This window comes from Tenebrio molitor, chromosome 3 (genome assembly GCF_963966145.1).
Source record: "Tenebrio molitor chromosome 3, icTenMoli1.1, whole genome shotgun sequence".
Lineage (NCBI taxonomy): Eukaryota > Metazoa > Arthropoda > Insecta > Coleoptera > Tenebrionidae > Tenebrio > Tenebrio molitor.
The window spans coordinates 14,433,330-14,454,916 of record NC_091048.1 but is presented as its reverse complement, the minus strand read 5'-3'; the positions used below and the strand labels follow the sequence as shown (position 1 = coordinate 14,454,916).

General features: G+C 35.3%; 2 long non-coding RNA genes and 1 pseudogene across 4 annotated transcripts in view; 2 read left to right on the top strand and 1 right to left on the bottom strand.

Annotated features, from left to right (window-relative positions):
- Positions 1 to 21,587, bottom strand: part of LOC138125360 (uncharacterized) — a 169,467-nt gene that overhangs the window by 110,866 nt on the left and 37,014 nt on the right. The gene's annotated exons all lie outside the window — the stretch shown is intronic.
- LOC138126233 (uncharacterized) overlaps positions 1 to 21,587 on the top strand; it is a 74,937-nt gene that overhangs the window by 46,769 nt on the left and 6,581 nt on the right. The window lies entirely within an intron of this gene.
- Positions 9,088 to 12,312, top strand: LOC138126333 (facilitated trehalose transporter Tret1-like; annotated as a pseudogene).

Genomic DNA, 21,587 nt, shown 5'->3' with positions numbered 1-21,587 from the left:
CTCCCTTTCAATTTGGTCACAAGCCGCCACTGCTAGAAGACCTGGACAAGGACGCAGACGAACAACAACAGCTCAACGGGAGTGTTTTCTGCTTTTACAGTCGTTGAGACACAGGACTCTGACTGCTCCAGCTTTGCAAGTTATGACTTTAGGAAGATATCAGTTCTAAATTAGTGCAAATACTGTTAGAAGAAGACTTGCTGAACACGATTTAAAGCCCAGGATACCAGCAAGGGGCCCACAGTTGACAACGACTCACCGAAGAGTACGATTGCTGTTTGCCCAAAATCACGTTGATTGGGAACTGGATCAATGGAGGTTAGTAATGTTCTCTGACGAGTCCAGGTTTTGCCTGGATCACAGTGACAGACGTGTGCGAGTGGATTTTGGAAGAGGTTCCGTTATGGTTTGAGCAGGTGTCACTTTCCACGCTCGCACAGAGTTGGTGGTGGTAGAAAGAGAAAACTGAAATGCGGCGACGTACATTATCAATATTCTGGAACCTCATATTGTCCCATTCCGACCATTTATTGGCATGACTTTATTTTTATGCATGATAATGGTCGACCGCACGTTGCGGGAATAGTGCAGCATTATTTCCGTGAGGTCGAAATTGGGCAAATACAATGGCCAGCAAGGAGTTCAGACCTAAACCTCATCAAGTAATTGTGGGATCCTATAGATAAAACAGTTAGAAGGTTACCAAATCCACCAACAACTCTTTATCAGCTGTCTTTGGGTCTAACTCAAGTTTGAGAAGAAATTAAGCAAAGAGTTATACAAAACCTCATTTTAAGCATGAGACAATATTGTGCAGCTGCAATAAAGGCACGGGGTGGCAACACGCACTATTAAATGTTAAGGCTGTTGCCTAGTGGTTGGCCAAGCAATGGTAAAGCGCGCTACAGTTTTATGTTTGAAGCTATGGTGACTATATTTTTTGTTAAACATTAACGTATCTCACGGGGCTACTGTCTCAATTTTTTGAAAAATCGCTTCATTCTTTTAAAAAAAATTAATAACGTTTTTCAGTAATTTTCCTTATTTTTGCTCAATTTTTCATTTAGAGACTATTTAAAAAGTGCATTGGATTCAGAAGAACGTATCTCATGGAGTCTCAGTTTTTGGAAAAACAAATTAGATTGGAAGAAAAAAAATAAACAAAAGCCTCAACAAAACACGTAAAATTCGGTTATTCGGCAGTCCACTATACTTCTCAACTACCTGCAGCCCCTGGAGGTCGTAAACTCGGGTTGACATAATCACTACTTAACGCCCGCAATGCAACTTTTGTTGGGAAGATACTTGCACTGGGCTCACGGGAACACCTCGGGGCAGGCCCGGCGTGCCGCGATGGTCAACTTATGAATCCCATTTTAAAAATATACCTGAAAGGAGATGGCCGGATTGCCGCGGTGCGGTATCATAACCTTTTTATCTTTTTAACAAAGTAAACGAATCACTAATTAATAATAGCGAGTAATTAAAATACCTAATACCTACATATAACACTTTTTTTGATCGAGCACCAATTATACAGGTGTCCCAAAAAAAAGACGAGTCCATAGCTTCTTTATTTATCGCACGATTTTAATTTTCTATACACCAAATTAATTTGTCGTGAGTAGGCTACAAAATGGCCTACTAAATTCACGTAAAACCCTAACGACTTCAAGGTTAAACTGTCAAATATTTTTTGTCTTTTTCACTTTTCAATATCAGATTTGATGTATAAAAATCGTCGTCTGCAAAAATAAAACAGCCCGGTAGCCAGCGGCGGCCCTAGCCCTTTATCAGGGAAGAGCGAGATTGTCTTTCGGCGCCCTTTGGTCCACAACTTTAAATCAATTATAATTCAATTTCTGATAATAAAATACAAACATTTTCAAAAATTGGATTTTGGCGCCCCTTGCCACTTGGCGCCTAGAGCGGCCGCTCCACTCGCTCTACCCCAGGGCCGCCACTGCCGTTAGGTGTTGCTTAGTGACACTTTCCGGCTCTGATATTGTTATTATAACTTACTTATCGGACTCAAATTGATGATGCAATTGAACATCTACCGGATAGTATGAAATAAAAATTTAAACTATGTACCGGATGTCCCATCACTTATGACAAGCACGAAAATGACTTTAAAACTAAATTATATTTATATGAAAATATTACGGATGCATAAATACTGTTCACCGCCACAAAAATTGGGTATTACTTTTTCGTTAAAATTCATTACCTAGGTATAGTCGGCACGGAGATATAGTGATAATGTATTCAGTCCCCATAACGAGGAGGCTGGCAACGTCTAAGTAGTTTATTAGGGATAAGTGCTTGGACAAGATATTTTGCCTGTAAAGACTGCCTGAAGAACGCCAGGTAGTGCTGACGGTCTAAAGCCATTCCTTTGTAATGGTTATAAACCAAATCCGCTAACAGTGACAATCGTTATTGAAGTTAAGTACGGGACTGAATACATTATCACTATATCTCCGTGCCGACTATACAGCAGTCAAAAAACTATCACTTTAAAAATTATATTTTGTTCGATGCAGTTCAAATTTGGTACACGTTATGAAACCATAATACAAAGAGAAATAAAATCCGTGATTAGAATTTAATGAAAATATTTTGATGTAAAGATATTTGGTTTATTTAATTTGGGGCGTTTTACTTTATGAAAATTAAACTAAGAAACCTAAGTTAAAATAGGTATATCATCTAATTATTATTAACCTAAAAACTAAATAATCTCAGAATGTGACACTCAAACTTTTCTGTTCCCATCCATTCCAATATGGAACCTGGTATCGGTCGTTTGGGCCAAACTACCTGCGTCTAGTAACGTCGAGTAAACGGCCAAGCTGTAGGTAATTAGTTGTTCTCAGTAACGATTGAATATAGAATATTAAAACCCCTACTAATTTATACAGAAACTATAATTTTTTCCAATAAATGTCTAAATGTCTAATTGGAGAAAAGTTGTAAGTAATATTATCCGATAACAGGTTTTTTTTAATGGAAATGATTTGTACATACAGGTAATGAAAACGGGCGCTATTGTAATCCTACCTTTCTTACGCTAAATAATCCCTAGGATTACGAAAATAAGATTCAATCTCTGAACTCTGAAGTTATGGTCCAATTTTTACCCTTTTGGGATGACGTCACGATTTCCTTTCTCGCTTTCTCTTTATTGAAACAACAGGAACAAACAAAAAAATGCGATGCGTTTATTTATTATTGATTACTTGTGGTTATTTTATGCTCTTGTCAATTTGAAATTTTTTTATTTTTCATATAAATGCATATAAATGTGCATCTAAGCAAGCCATGAAAATCTGATTTTCAGTTGGTAGTAAACCTAAAGGTAGTGACTTTAACTTTCAAAGTTGCTTGCTCTGTCCATTTAACATTGCTGATTTTAAAAGCAATGTTACGTCTTTTTACTGATTGAATTAAAGTAATTCTTATTTGTTTTTGTCTTTGTATTTTTACCAAGTAAAGATTTATTGGACATGACCTTCATAAATGTGACTTTTGTAATGTAGGTAACTAAATTAAAGGTGCTTTTACAAATGCACAGCTCACTTGATGAACATTTATATGAAATCAGTTATAAAGATAGCAGAGATACGAAAAATCTGACACTGTCAAAGTCATAGCCTTTACATTTGTATTAATCATTGTCCGTTATTTTCTTCAAAAGAATTTTCTGCAAGTAAGAGATTCAATCACTAAAGTGCACAGATAAATACATCCAAACTACAAGAAATAAGAAAATCTAACCTGCTGCAGTGTTTGACCGATCCACGATCCGATCCAAGAGTTCTGAATACTTCTGCAACTTGAACTACACCTCGCCCAAAAGTTTTATTATTATTACTGTGCAACAGCCTTAAATGTCTTTGTTTCCTCCGAATTTGATTTTTTTTATTTTTTTGGTTTCTTCATTTCTTTGTTGTGTTCTGATTATTGTAGTGTATTACTTTTACAGTTCGAAATGTAACTGGAAATAAATTTTGGCTCAAAAACACGAGTTTTGAAATTATGCGATAATTTTGGCGGGCTGTAATTTTATATTTTCAAAAATTAAATTAATGAAGCCGAAGTAGAAAAAATAGCATGTTACACTCGTTGCACAAGACATGTTGTCGCACTCGTTCCTCACTCCGTTCGTCGTGTTCTAAACCCTCTCGTTCGACAATAGACTGTTTTGTGCAACTCGTATAACAATATACTATTGTCGCACTTATTTAAAATGTGTATTCGCGTCGGATAATTTTTTAAAACCGTCGTATTCGTCTGGCCTTTTGCACATATTTTTAATATTAATTAATAAATCTGCCATAAAAATTTCAGAGTGCCTAAAGTATATTTTTTGCGCATATTAAAAAAATTACTTTGGGGCAGTTGGGCCATACTTTAAAACCGCCCAAATAATCTGGAATTTTTATTTCTGTATTCTATAAATGCTAAACTAAAAAATTAAAATAAGTATATTTTTTGGGATTAATTTTTTGCAAATGTCATATATTGCGCAGTAGTAAAATAACCGCAAACGCCTTTAGCGACTCTCGATTCCAGATTCACAAATATTGAAATAGTGCTACTTTTTTAATTTCTAATTGCCGAAATTCATTCCCCAAATTCGTCATCAGTTCTCGGACTATAATTACCAATTCCAGTAGCATTTTCATTTTAATTACCATATATTTCTGTATACTAGGTGCCCCAAAATTCACGCAACAGCTTAGCAGTACGTTGTTAAGTAATATTAAAATATCAGGTAAAAATGTAAAAAAAAAAACAATTTTCTTTGAATACCACAATACTTGAAAGATATCATATCTTTGTCAGCGGGTGAAGCAGGTCAGAAGGCACTAAGAGCTTTAACCAAACTGTGCAATTTTTTATTATCTGGGCAACTTCCTTCAGAAATATGCCATTTATTGTATGGCGCGTCTCTATGTGCCCTTAACAAAAAAGATGGAGGAATTAGACCGATCGCTATCGGAAACTGTTTGCGAAGATTGACCTCAAAGCTAGCCTGTTTTCAAAGTCGAAATATTGTAAATTCGTATTTATCTCCACACCAACTTGGAGTTGCAACTAAACTAGGATGCGAAGCAGCAATTCATACCACACGAACCTTTGTTAATAACGATCAAAACCGTGGCAAAGTTCTTCTTAAATTAGATTTCAAAAATGCCTTTAACTCAGTCGAACGGGATTGTATTCTGAAAGAAGTCCAATGTCATACCCCACTTCTGTACCCTTATCTTTATCAATGCTATAGAAATCCTTCAACTTTATTTTTCGGTAATCATTTAATTTCTTCTTCTGTTGGAGCTCAGCAAGGAGATCCCTGCGGTCCCATGATTTTTAGTCTTGCCATTCAACCAATTATTTTATCTTTGGATTCTCAAATGAATATATGGTATTTAGATGATGGAACCTTAGCTGATTACCCAGAAGTAGTTTTATCCGACTTTAAGAAAGTTATAAATTTATCTCAGGAAATTGGCCTTGAATTAAACTTTAACAAATGCGAGATCTTTTGCTGTTCTGGAGACACAGATTTAAAAGTCATAAAGGAATTTCAAAATTTAGCACCAGGCATTAAAATCTGTGACCGAGAAAGTTTATCTCTTTTAGGCTCTCCAATCTTTGACCAAGGTTTCAAAAACACCGACAGACACGTGGCTTATACTTTAATCAAAAACTGTCTTTTCATACCAAAATTTAATTTTTTATTAAGAACAACTCCATTTTGGAAATTTTCTAATTATGTTAATTCAATTGATTCTTCTTTAAAGTCTTGTTTAGAGAGAATACTTAATTTACGTTTAACTGATTTACAATGGCGTCAGTCCACTTTACCGATTAGATTTGGTGGTCTGGGAATTCGTCGCATTTCCGATATTTGCCTCCCTGCTTTCCTATCTTCAATTAATGGGGTTAAAAAGCTTGTTTCTTTATTACTAAACTCAAAGGATAATGAGCTTAATATTCACCATTATGATGAAGCTTTAGCAGCCTGGGGTGTAGCAAATGAGAACGAAATACCAACAATTCCACAATTTCAGAAGAATTGGGATAATATTAATATCAAAGGAATAATTGCCAATGACTTAATCTTTAATTCACCTAGAGACTTGGCTCGTTTTAAAGCTTTGCAATGCAGAGAATCAGGATCTTGGTTACATGCAATACCTTCTCCTAATATTGGTACTCTTTTAGATAACACTTCCTTCCAAGTTTGTATTGGTTTAAGATTGGGTTGTAATCTTTGTACACCTCATATTTGCAAATGCAATGCGAAAGTTGACGAAATTGGCACCCACGGTCTAAGTTGTTTCAAAAGCAGTGGTAGATTTTCAAGACACACTGAAATTAATTCCATTATCAATCGGTCTTTAACTTCAATTCATGTGAATTCAACTTTAGAACCAAACGGACTGTCTCGGGATGGCGGAAAACGCCCAGATGGGATGACTTTAGTACCGTGGATTAAAGGTCAACCTTTGGTTTGGGACGTTACTGTTGTAGATACACTTGCAGACAGTTACGTATTGAAATCATCTGAAGTCTCAGGTTTTGCCGCTGAAATGGCTTGCAAACGCAAACATAGCAAATATAGTTCAATCATTTCGTCAAACTACGTGTTTAAAGGTTTAGCATTTGAAACCTTAGGCCCTTGGTGCAAAGAAGCCATCGATTTTATTAATGTCATCGGAAACCGACTTATCGCGGAATCAGGCGATTCAAAATCAAAGAAATTCCTTTTCGAGAGGATTTCCCTTGCCATTCAACGTGGAAACGCTGCAAGCATTCGGGGCACTTTTCCAGATTCCGCAATATTATCGGAAATTTTTGTATTATAAAACAAAAATGTTTATGTAATTATGTTATACTTAATATAACGATTGATACCTTTTAATAATAAAATAAACTATTTTCTTTTTTGTAGAAGATATTGACCTATTCGTTACACTAAATGTGGCAACATTTAAAAACATTCTATGTATGTATCCCAATAGGGTGCAAATATTTCATTTTTATTGTATCCATGGAAATAAGAAGAAAAATCAAAGCCATGTTGCCGTACGTTATTTGAGGTAGAAAGGGACGTAAAATTACTACTTGGAAATGCTGGAAATAATGAAGAAAATAATTGCAAACCAGAATTATTATGCCACTGGCTAGTAAAAGACAAATAGTCAATTTTATTTTAATTTTTAAAATAAATGAGGTCAAAGCTGCACCTTTTGAGCCCCCATATCTTCAAATCTGACAGGTATAGAATTTTTTAATTATCTTTCTAATTATTTTCTAACATGAGTTGACAATGCCCCATTGAGTTGTTCCGCGAATTTTGGGGCACCCAGTATAAAGTGACTTCCTTATAAGATGAAACCCAAATTTCTTTATCAAATTCATAATTTTAGCTCATTAGCTAGGTACGAGTTTTTATCTTCAAATGTAATTATTAATACATTAGCATTAGTGAACCTTGTTGAAACTTACACTGTTTTTCTTTTGGTTTTCCTCTTTTGTCAATTGTATTTCACTATTTTTCAAAACTATTTCATATTTACGTCACGTCGACATTTAATAGAGATAGGAAATAGTTTTGAGAAATAGTGAAATACAATTGACAAAAGAGAAAAACCAAAAGAAAAACACTGTACCTACAAAACCGGAAATTCCGTGTGACCATAGGAGGCGTCAAATCTTAAAAATACTGATATTCGTGTTCTACATGTCAATGATTTCAAAACCCTTTATTACCCGGTTAGTACAGTAATCTTCGTTACAATACAGGCACAACTTAAAAAATATTATTTTTGAATTGTGTTGAGTCGCCAGTCCATACTATACTTTCATAAGAACGGAAACTTTAAATGCGTTTACAGAAAGTGATTTTTATAATATATATAATAAGTTGCAAAAAAACACTTTCCCTTTGGAACAGCACTTAATGGCATTAGTCATTTGAAATTACTTTAAACTGTACTTATATGGAAAAATTCAATCCAAACTATGATTTTCTGGTACCTTTGTGCCTTTGTTTGGTTCAAAAATATTGAAAAAACGCTGTTGCAAATGACAAGTGGTTTTTTGCAACTTGAGTCAACTATAGATGTGCCACCATTACAGCCATGAACGTAATGTAACTAGGAGTACTGCTCATAGAGAGGTCCAGAACAAAACAAAGGTGTCGAGGTGATATGTAATGTGTTGTTTAGCACTTATTTTTAAATATGTTGAGGAACTCCTGATTAACGATGATATCATAGAGTAGTATAATAATAATAATAATAATATATATTTAATCCAGCAGACCGGAGAGGCCCAGTTTAGGATACAAAATAATACATGAAATGAACTAAACCTAACTTATAAGTATTTAAAAAAAACAAAATAAAAATAAAAAGAGGTGTACAGAATTTACTGTTGACAAAAATACTACACACTAAGTCCAAATTAAGTAGTATGTGATATGGCCGACTGAATCTTTAGCTTAAAGCTCTGAAAACTATCATTAAAAATATCTAGACTTGGAATTATTTCTTGAAATGTATTATAACAATTACACATGCTAAACAATGGTGAGTGGAGAAGATGACTGGTATGGGGTATAGAAGGTACAAGTTTTCCTGGTATTAAACACTGGTACATGTATATTGTACATGTGTATGTACCACGTTAACCGATAGCATATTTAGTACATTTGGAAAATCGGTGAACTGAGGACTCACACCTTAAGATGTTGGCTCTGAAAACAATGTCTGAATAAAAGAATCACTGTTAACAAAGAATTCAGATTTGTTTTTGGTTTCAATGCTATACTAGTCTAAGTATTTTATTGTTGTTGTAATTTCATTTTGTGTGACACCTGATATACTTGACTAAATGTCAACAAGCTGATAAAATACCTTATTTAGTTGTACTCAGTGTGCTATTACGTACTTTACGAAAACCTTTGGGTTTACGAGTAAACCAAGTTTATTTATAAAAATGGTGTTTTTCAAGGGCAGCAAATATTCATACTTTGTCATATTAGCAGGTGGTAATAATTTTTTAGTTCATTAAATATTATGTAATATGTATATAATTTCAACTGACGTCATCGCATTTATAACCGGTACTTCAATTGCATGGTCATCCCCAGTATTGGCAATTTTGAGAGGGGATGATCTGAATAAAATTCCGTTAGGAAGAAAAATAACCACAGATGAAGAATCTTGGATTGGATCGTTATCGGCAATGGGTGGAATTATTGGTCCATTTATTTTTGGATACTTAGTTCAGACAGTTGGAAGAAAAATTACTATATCACTGATAGCATTACCATTTTTATCAGCTTATTTGATAGCCGCATTTGCTGAAATTGTTCCACTGTTTTATCTAGCCAGGATTTTGATGGGAATGGGTGTTGGCGGTATGTTCGGAATTCTACCAATTTTTGTTGTTGAAACCGTAGAAGATGTAAATAGAGGTCTATTGCAAGCATCAACAACTTCCTTTATAATGTTGGGATTGCTTTTTTCGTACTGTATTGGACCTTATACTTCCATTATGATTTTTAACTTAATTCTTTTCGCAATTTGCGTAGTCTTCATTCCACTTTTTTGGTATGTAGCGCCAGAGACTCCTTATTACCTAGTAAGTGTAAATAAAGAAACAGAAGCAATGAACTCACTTCGTTATCTTAGACATAGACCAGATGATGAGGTTCAGAAAGAACTAGAAGAAATTAAATCGCATTTAAAACAACTGAAACCGGGGACATTTATGGATATTTTCAGAACAAGAGGAACGATGAAAGCCTTTTTCTACAGCGTTGCTTTAACCGCATTCCAACAATTTTCCGGTGTAACAGTGATATTATATTTTGCCCAAAACATCTTTGATGCAACCGGAAGTGATATTCCTCCCGAGGTCTGTTCAATAATAGTGGGCTCAGTGCAGTTCTTCGTTTCCATTTTATCACCGCCTTTCTTAGATAAGGTTGGTAGAAAAAGTTTACTTTTAATTGCCATTACTGGAGCAACTGTAGCCGAGATAGTACTGGGTGTGTATTTTTATTTGCAAACAAATGGTGATGACGTTTCTAGCATTGGTTGGTTACCAGTCCTTTCGTTAGTAACATTTATTGCGTTTTATAATTTCGGTATGGGATCCATACCATGGGCCATAATGGGGGAAATTTTACCTCTAAACATCATATCGAAAGCGTCTGTTATTGCCACAAGTTTTTATTGGTTTATAGGATTCTTCCTAACGTATTACTTTACATCTTTATCGCAAGCGATTGGTATGGGAGGTTCATTTTGGTTTTTTGCTGGTTTTTGTATTGTATTTGATTTATTTGTTTATTTTTTTATGTTTGAAACAAAAGGTAAAAGTTTAAAAGAAATTCAAGAAATTTTAAATAAGTAGTTCTGATTGTGAATGCAAATGATGTAATTAATATATGTAGTTATAAAAATTCATATAAAAAGCAGATCATTATAAGAATATGATCTGATAAATATGCAATATCATAGAATAACTAACTTGTAATGGTATAAATAACAGTGAAATTATGATACTATTTTTTTGCATTTCATGTGTATAGTACTAAGTTGCAGTCAATACCGGTGTATAATTTATTGTGTTTAATTTATATATTGTTAGTAATTTTGACAACGTAAATGTTATTGGATAGGAACTATGAAAAATGTTTTCCAAATGATAAATAATACTCAATCATTTGAAAGTAAATGACTTATTAGACATCAAAATGACTTCAGAAGGGAGACTTTTACGTAAACGCATTGTAGATTTTTAAGCAAATCACAAAGAACATTGTTAGGAATATTTTTTTGAAGAAAAGTTGTGGAAAAGTAGGTATCATAACATTTTGGAAAAAGTGAGGGTGCAAAGTTTTAAAATAGCTTAAAAAAAGTTAAGTAAATCAAATTAATAAGACATTGAAAAAAACTCACACAACATACCTCACAAAATCGTTTAATAGTTATTTGGATCACAAGTCCAGAAAATGATATTTTGCGAGTGTGAGTGATATTGCGTAGCCGAGGCGATTTAGCCGAGGCGAGCAACACGAGCACTCGCAAAACATTTTCTGGACGTGTAATCTACAAAATTTTTCATGCCGACAAATTTAAATCATTTTTAAAAAGTAAAAAATTTGTTTCACAAGCGGAATCGAACCCGCGACCCTTGCGTCCCTGAGCCGAAACGGAGTCCGTTGGCTATATTCAATGCTGCCTGCCCATTCTCTAGCGAATTTTTACTCAAGGTCACTTTTGTAAGTACTAGGCCGGGAATTTTACGTTCCTGGCTGATTTTAAATCATGCAAAACCGTCGATAACAGCCGGCGGCATGAAAAATATTTAACATAAAAACACAAAAAAGAAACAGCCTTACCGTGCATGAACAGTAAAACTTGTTAAAATAAACGACAACTCTCGATTCTTAAGCATTTTAGCGATAATAATCAAATCACAGATGCATGACTAGGTATAACATTTATTAAGCGGAAAACATTTTCGGAACATCTGCAAAAATTTACTTCAAGGTCGCAATAAATAAAAATATGTTCGTGGTTTGTACAAGAAAAACTTCTGAGCTATCTTTCAAAAAGATAGGATTTGCCATCAATCAAGACGTGTATTAAAATATAACACATAAAGAAATCGCCTAGATCGTGATTATGATATAATAAGATCTTCTTCCTTAGACTAAAACTGTATTAGATTTCCAGTTCCATAAAAACAAGTTTTTTCCTAAGAATTACAACTCTTTTATTATTTTTCAATGAATAAGAACTAAAAATTAAAGGGTGTACTATGGCGGACAATAAATTTAGGCCGGCAAATTTCTGACATTTCAAAAAAGTCAATGCAAGCGACCATTTATTGTCATTATGACTGATGTGTCAGTTTGTCAAATTGAAGGTTTTCAAGCTGTTTGGCGTTTCCTTCGCCCTTTTCGTAACTTACAGATCATGACGCACTAGCATAACTGACTTGTAGTAGCACTTCTCTCTGGTGCTTGTTTTCCCAATTTTAATTTTGATTATCGCTGTCACGATGACAAGAATGACAAAAATCGAAAATGGGGTTAGTTGAACATAATGCCAGCTTCACATTTTGATGTCAAGCCAATGACAGGCCGGCCTAAATTTATTATCCGCCATAGTACAAACGGCATGTAAACATATTAAATGTAAATTACATAAAGTAAAATAGAGTAAAGCGTATATCTGTAGCAATTAAAAATAAAACTATATTGTTATAACTACTTAATTTTTAGTAAAATATTATTCAACTATTCCATTTTTCAGGAACACATTGTGTCTATATCTACCTACCATAAATACAGGGGGTATTCACAAGTAATAATGGGTCTAACAACGTCCCGACGCAACCAAATAAACATACGTATTTCTCAAACGAGTAGATACCAATTGATATTTTTATTTTTTTATGAATCCAAGACTGCTTTTATTAAGACAATCTCCAGTTGTCGTTACGTAAGATCTATCAAACCTAAACCAGTCCATAAAGTTTCTGTATTATTTTTCATACTTGATTTGGATGGAAGAAGGCTTTCGGTAGCTATTTTGGCTGCTTGAACTATTTCTTCTGAAACGACCACTGCTTCGTGGTCAACTGAAAATACCTCTGTTATTTCCATTTTCTAGAGTTTTTCCATTAAATAAATATTTCACTACAGAAACTGAACACGCTATAAATTAACAATGGCTACTCGTGTTTATGCCGTTACTACGGTGATAACAATAACTAGGTTATTCCACCTTCTTGTTTTTTGTGTCGTTATTTTAAAATTGAATCTACCTAAATCTATATACCGAGCGATCATTTAAAAAATAAATCGAGTTTGCTTTGGAGCCTATGCTATAGCATGGGTTGCCACCACTGACCTCTATAACATGGACCGAGGATGCTATGTTTCAAAACTGAAGCAGAAAGTCGGCCATTTTGCTAGTCTCAATTTTTAGTAACTTTCTTTTTGTCCAGTTAACTGAATTCTTTTCACTAACGTTTGACGTTGACAGGTGTGGTCGTGCTCGTTGATGGAAACGATTTAAATATAACTCAACCATGTTTTTGTGACCAAATTTACAGAAATCACGAATAAAATCACAAATAAGAAATCAGGGAACTCAACAGAACGAGTGACAGAATGATGTCACTAAATCTGCTGCCAACAGTATTTTGGTGTAAAACTAAAAGTTTCCAATGTGAGACTACAAAGATGGCCGACTTTGTAGCTTCACTTTTACTGTGGCAGGGACCACTGCACACGCAGTCCATGTTATACCGGGTGTCCCATCACTTGTGTCCCGTAGGAAAATGACTTTAAAACTAGATTATATTAATATGAAGGTATTATAGATGCATAAATACTGTTCACCGCCACAAAAATTGGGTATTCCTTTTTTTTTAAATTAATTACCTAGGTACAGCAGGCAAAAAACTATCACTTTAAAAATTAAATTTTGTTCAATGCAGTTCAAATTTAGTATACGTTTTGAAAAAATGGTAGAGCAATAAAATCCGTGATTAGAATTTAATTAAAATGTTTTGATGTAAAGATATTTGGTTAAATTAATTTGGGCCGTTCTACTTTATGAAAATTTATTGCAGACGAAGATTTATGAGGGGTTACAGTGTGTTTGACGCCGAACACAGGCAGGTACCTCTTGAATGGTCTTCGTACCATAAATTGCGGACAAGAATAATACCCACAAACTTAACTTTGTCTTCCATAAATTTTTATAAAGTAGAAGGACCCAAATTAAATTAACCAAATATCTTTACATCAAAACATTTTAATTAAATTCTAATTACGGATTTTATTTCTCTATAACTATTTCATAATGTATACTAAATTTGAACTGTATCGAACAAAATTTAATTTTTAAAGTGATAGTTTTTTGCTCGCTGTACCTAGGTAATTAATTTTAACAAAAAAGTAATACCCAATTTTTGTGGCGGTGAACAGTATTTATGCATCTATACTACCTTCACATAAATATAATTTAGTTTTAAAGTCATTTTCCTACGGGACACAAGTGATGGGACACCCGGTACATAGAGGTCAGTGGTTGCCACAGGTAACATGCCGACTCGATTGATCGCACCGTATTAATACGTGAAGGAAAACCTTTGTACCCCTTTTTAAGCAAATTGCGCGGACGGAGGAGTGTGAGATTTGGCATAGTTAAAGTTAAAGGTGTGCAGAAAGATAAAATTTATGTATAATATACAGGGAGTACCCAAAAAAGAGACAAATCCATAGTTCCCTTATTTATCGGAGGATTTTAATTATCTATACACCAAATTAAATGGTTGTGAATAAGCTACAAAATGGCGTACTAAATTCACGTAAAACCCAAAGTGCTTCAAGGTTAAACTGTCAAAATATTTTTTTCAAATACGGACACATACTTTTTTTTAGTAATTCTGATAAAGATTTTTATTCTGAAAACAACAATGTATGACATGTGTAACCTCATATAAGAAAACATTTAAAAAAATAACACTACCTTTTGAATCAAATGACGAGCACCAAGCGAGAGGCTATCAAAATTCATTACGTTATGTAATAATAATAACATTTGGGATTGCACGTACAGTGCGTAGTTTAAGCATCAACGATAGTAGCATTTTTTAACTTTTTTTGTATTTTGGCTAGGTAAGTGTACACTTGTGATATCTCTATCAGAAGTGTTAAAAAAATTATGTGTTCGCATTTGAAAAAAAATATTTTGACAGTTTAGCCCTGAAGTCCTTGGATCTATATGCAAATTTATTAGGGCCTTTAGTAGCCTATTTAGTGCCATTTAATTTGGTGTATAAATAATTAAAATCCTCTGAAATAAAGGAGTTATGAACTCATCTTCTTTTTCGGGGACACCGGTGTGTTACAAATATCAAAACATTCATTGTTTACGTTCATACACTGTAAAAAATTAGCGGAGTAAATGCGGAGTGAATTTGGAGCGAATGCGGAGTGGATGATTTGTAATTGATTTAATCCCCCCGCAGTGAAATCCACTCCAAGAGGGAGTTTATTTAGATTATTCATAAAAACACTCTTCGGAGTGAAATACAAAATTCTTTGACTATTAGTGGTTTGCCACCACATAAGTTAGTATTGAAAGTTAACTGCACGTTTTACTGATCAGAAACTTAAATGCAAAGAAAGCATTAGTCTATGGAACAAGAAGTTCCATAGACTAATGCTTTCGCATACGCATCAAGTTTATGTATCGCAATGCTACTGATTCCGAAGATTTAACTTGAACCGACCGCAATAAGAGAATTTTGATTCCACGTATAAATTTAACGTATTCAGGTACTAGTTTAGGTACCATTTAATTTTCAGAGAAGTCAATTTCCAATTATAGCTGCATTTGCGATGACAATAAATAAGTCTCAAAAACAAACATTCGAAAAAAATGCAATTCTATTGAGGCAGCCAGTTTTCAATTGTAAGTACGTCGCAGCAAGTAGAGTTCGATCATTCAATGATTTGAGATTTTATACTTCCGAATATAACTGCCAAGGGCATTTAACAAACGACGAAATTTTATTTTAAATTCAATAGACAACATTTTATTTTTTAACCGCCCGGTTTTTTTTTTTCAATAAAAAATATAGGTATAAAAAATACGAAACACGTGTTTCATTTTCCATTTTTTGTATTAACTTTTTATTTCAATTTTATATAATTTGAAAAAGATAAGCAAATCAAGTGTGTAGCCTTGGCGAAACCTGGCCAGTATAGCAATAAAAAACCTAAGGAAATGTCAAAAAACGCGTTTTTGTTTTTTAAATATGGCATAGCCAAACTACGAGTGTTTTCGTTTCATATTTTCGTATTTTTCAAATAACTCGAAACGTTCAAACTTAAAAATTTAATGAAAACGGTCGAATTTCGACCGCTGGGCGACCTCTAGTTATTATAAAACTACCTAAATTATTATAAAATTCAAAACTTCGACCGGACATAAAATTTTGTATGTACAATTACGGCCACGGAATTTTGGCCGTCACTTGACATTCCAGTGAGTTGAGATGTAAAGCGGCCCTAATGTATTCGTAACCTCACTTTCTGCTATTACAAGACTTGTCATTTTGATGCTGACTGACTTACAAGAAAACGCGGTTCCTCATTTCGTGCAATCTTGGAACATGGATATTATCTGCAGTTTATTGCAATAGGGTATTGGTATAGGGCATTCATTTTTTTTTAAACGTTGGGTAAAGTTGTAAACTCAAAACACCATAAATTACGAAAGCGGCAAATTTTCATTGTATCGGTACCGTAAAGTAGGAATCCCTCTGTTCATATAAAACTGGTACCACGTCGTACTTTCACCATCTTATCGACGAGCAAAAGAAAGAGACGTTAAAATATCCACAAGTAAAAAAAAATAAAACACATTTTGTGATCAGTGACCAAAAAAATGTAAAGAGATTGTTGATTTTAGATAATGTATTTGACAAATAAGATTACTTAATAAAGAAATAAGAGTAATTAGTAAAGTATCCATTACATGTATCTTTTAAAGTAAGTAAAAAATAAATAATAAAATACGTAAACAAATAAAAAATTAATTGTAGGGAAATGCTATGATGCGAGTGCGAGAGAGATAACTCTCGCAGAGAGAGACAGCACACAAAAGTAATAATAATACTGATACTAATCAAATCACCAATCAACATAACACATCAGACTTGATGCAATGTCAGGATGTCGTAATTTAGTAATTGTCAATAGATGAAATGATTGGGTGAACATTACGTGAACAATGGTGTCGTGGCGGCTTGTGTCGTGGATCGAGGTGATCGTGGTCTGCACATCTATCACAGGCTTACCTCCTGTAAAATAATAAAATGGGGTGGTGAGTAACCAGTTCGCTGAAAGTGTTGTGCGAGCACAACCAACACAAATATACAATAATGAATCACACACACCTTAAATATGGTACCATCGCAACGTCAACTCCTAATACCTTTGGTGATTGTCAAATATTATTACATATTCATTGAGCTCTAGTACTTTAGGTCATTATCAATTAACATTAACTAATTGAGCTCTGTCCAGGGTTAGGGGAAAGACTAGGGTTCACATAGAACCCTCTAGGACTCAGTCCTCAACTCAATAAACAACTGTAATCAAACGAGGCGCCCTGATAACACTCAGCGACCCTCAATCAATTGTGATCACCATCGCGACGAAGGTGTGCAATGAGTACAAGTACTCGCTCCGCCCGATACACAGATGAGCAGCCCTGATAACACTCAGCGACTCACTCAATCTGTCTCACATCCACTGGCAGCTCCCCGGTCTCTGCCAGTCCAATAGATCACAATCAATTTCACACCACTAGCAGCTCCACGGTCTCTGCTAGTGTACAGTTGCCGGAAACAAAGGAAGGGTGGACAGTCTAATTAATTAGCTCGACATGTCGGGGCTCAATCATATCAAAATTAGGAATCTCATCAACTGTCATTACAACTCTAATCAAATTAACAACATGATTACCCTTAATGGTGAAAACAACATTATCTCAACCAATTATAACTCACGAGCAGTCCTGATCTCAGTCAGCGACTCTCAATTAATTATTATTATTAATCACGAGCGGTCCTGATCTCAGTCAGCAACCCTCAATTACTTGTAGATCACGGGCAGTCCTGACCCCAGTCAGCGACCCCCAATTAATTATAAAACATTTAAAGACTCACAATACTAATTGTATTTAATTATGGCCATGATTGTTAGGCCACGGCCTGGAAGAAAATGAGATGTCACCACTGCTCCGGACTTGCTGGTGGGTAGGTCCGGCACCTTCCGGTGAGTCCGGGGACGACCTAGACTGACAGGACTCGACGAGATCCTGATCCGCAAAAGGTTCGGTCTGGAACCTTTCGTAGTGAAGTCCTTGATCCGCTTGGCGATTTGGGCGGTGGTACTTAGACGAATCGTCTCCAACGGCCCTCGTGAACTCCACTACGTCGTCTCGTCGGCCCTGCAAATTCACTGGATCACTGTTCCCTTGACTCTCCCCAGGCACTCACAACACCACGAATAGCCGTAAACTTCCTCTTTGTCTCTGGTTCCCCCGATTTATAGCTTTCGCCCCCTCTATGCGCAGATTTTTCGGCGGAAGTCCGTGTACGTTTCCGTCGCGATGGGTTCTAGAACATTCTAGAAAAATCGGGAAGATTTACAAGCGCGTGGCGATTTAAATCGTAACAGTACCTATACCTATTAACGTCTTGACACCAATTGCATTTTTATTTAAGTATGTACTTAGTTACAATGAATAAACCTGCTGGGGCCTGCTCCGGTTCACTAAATAGTAGAACAAACATTTTCCAGAAGTACTAGGACGCTGTACACCTTTACCAGTGAAAGTGCATATGTTACGGCCTAAACACGAAATGCTGGCATTATCAATAATGGCCGCCCATTATTAGTACCAAGGCGGTCTTAGGTTACAGGCCTGGACACTGGCTGTGTTGCCACATTCCCTGGTAGGCCATTCCATGACCTACGGTGTTCCAAAAATTTTGAAACGAATTCGACATTTAAAATAAATTTTGACAAGTCCTTGGTCAAATTCGTCAAACTGAATTAAAAATGTCATTTAAGTGTTGCGTACCAAATTGCAGCTCAAATTATGCGTCTTCTTCTTCGAATTACGTAGGTAGCTAAATACTTTTATTTAAGTTTCCATCAAATGAGGAAACGAAGCCAATTTGGAAAGAGATTTTAAAATTTAAAAATCGAAGAGTGAAGAATTCGCAAAAGTAGCCATGCTTGTGCTAAAGATTTTAGCGGAACAGTTATTTATCAATGGGGACAAAATGAAGCGACTTGTGCCAAACGCGGTTCCAATAACTTTTAATTACCAAGAAATTACACTTTGGGAAGAAATAATCAAAATTAGTAATGACGACACAATCACTGGAGAAAATCTTTTGGTTTTAAAAACGAATATTGAAATGAGACTGGGAAGCAAGTTACAAGAAATGGGATGGGATTTAGGCAATGGGGAGAACAAATTGTTATATTTAAGTTGGAAATGCCCACCTGGCGTTAGTTTATAACCAAACAGTTTCAATAGTCCGGAACACAGCAGAGCATCTGAAATTTTATCAGTAATGAGCACCGTTATTTTTCTGTCCCTAAGGTGGTTTTAAACTATATGTTACAATGCGATTACGCGTTTTTGAACTTTCGTAAAATTAGATCACTCATATTTGACAAATGTAAATACAATGACAGGTTTAGTGGATTTCGATTTTTTTCACTAAATGTTGGTGAACCAATGTTGTCAGACTGTGGTAGGCCATTCCATAGCACACTGTCTGTTTGGGTGTTTGTTTAAAATGAATATTACCCGTAACTTAACAATAATATATTGAAGAAAAGCAAGTAAATTAGGTTACAACGTCTGGCACGGAGAGCTAAAGTAATATTGAGTTGACAAAAATTTGTCGGGGGTGCAGGTACCTAGACCATCCCTGTATAAGGACAAGTGGGGGTGCGAGTACCTGCCATTTTAACGTGAACATGCCGCCCCGTTGGAGACCTCCAGGTCTACAATAACTAAGACTACTGACAAAGATATAACTTATACATTGGTTCACCTTACATCTACTTTACAAATAATGTTTTGAACCTAACCTGAACAAAAAGAAAAGAAAACGCTAGCCTAATTAACCTAAACTAGAACACTCGTTGAGTTTTTCAGAACGTCTGTGATCGTGATCATAAGTTGTCTGTGGATGTCACTACACTATCACTAACTATCTATCGGTAATGGACACACTTTGGCCGTTGGACGTTTACAAATTCCCTGGGGCGTCCTAATTGTCACTACCCTGACGCGATTGTCTGGTCCGGGATGAGTTTCCAGGATGCGACCCAATTTCCACAGTAGAGGAGGGAGGTTATCGTCGGCGATGAGAAACATGGTGCCTTCAGAAATTGTATTAGAGGGCTGTGTTCTCCATTTGCTTCGTTTTTGTAAGGTGGAAATGTATTCTCGTGTCCAGCGGGCCCAAAAATGTTGTCGCAGCTGCTCGATCCGCTGCCACCGGGATAGACGGTTGTCCGGTACTGGTCGCAGATTAGTCTCGACAGGGGCTGTCAGTGATTTTCCGATGAGGAAATGTCCGGGAGTGAGTACCTCAAAATCAAGGGGATCATTTGACATAGGAGTAATAAGGCGCGAATTGAGGCACGCTTCGATGTTTGTTAGGAGAGTGTACATCTCTTCATAAGTGACCAAAGAGACGCCAAGGATTTTTCTGAGATGGCTTTTAACCAATTTAACCCCAGACTCCCAAATACCACCCATATGAGGACTACTCGGCGGTATGAAATGCCAAGATATGTTTTGACGTTTTAACGCTTCTAATACGTTAACTTCAAATTCCGAGGATTCTAAAAAGCGTTTCATGTTTTGTAATTCATTTTCTGCCCCTACAAAGTTATAGTTCATTTTTTAATGCTGTAGAAAAAGTCAGGCAGCCAAATATACACTTTCAATAGTTCACTAGATTCCTATTTCAATTTTGTAAATTACTTCAATCCATGATGCCATATGCCACAATAAATGCATTAATGTCAATTTGTGTCAATGTGTCATAGGTATTAATTTAAAGGCTAGTTTGGTCAAGGGTTTTTATACTTGATTATCGATGGGCTGCACAGAACAAATTATGTTCAACGAAAAAGTAAGTCGGCCTTATCTGTATTCGAAAAAACATGATTTTGAACATTTACAAACATGGCTATGATGAACATACGGAACTTAAGGTTGGGGATACGGTTAAACTAAAGAAGAGCAGATGTGGGAATTGGATGTGCGTATTGAAGTGACCGTGGAACAACTGATTATAAACCTTGAAGCTTGGAGAGTCAGTCTGATGACGATTCGGATTAACCGGAAGAATTCCAAGATGAGAGTTGATTTTTTAAATCCAAAATATGTCTGAGTTATCGTTAATTATGGTTTCTATTCACTAACTTACTGCTTTTTTATTCATGAATTCTAGATTAAACACATTATTAAACACGTTTTCTCATTTCAATTAAAGTTTTTACCGAATGTCAAAACCTTGTCAGACTGACGGAGATTTTGACAAACAGAATTTTTAGCGGCATCGTGGATCCATATCAATTAAAAATGAATTTAAGGTATCTAGACAGCCTTGATCACTGTATATTGGGTTGCCTGACTTTTTCTACTGCATTAAAAAATGAACTATAGTGCCATTATCACAATAAATATTTAAAACGTTACCACGTCTGGACAAAAAACGTTTTAAAGCATTTGTAAAGGACTCAGAAGTTAGATCGCCTACCAGTTCCATGTGTACTTCTTTTGTTACCTTGTTTAATTAGAATAGGCCCGGCGTAGTCAATACTTACATTAATAAAGGGTCTTGTCGGTTCGATTCTAACACTCGGTAAATCACCCATCTTTTGAATGAAACGTCTCGGACGAGTTTTGAAACATTTGATACAT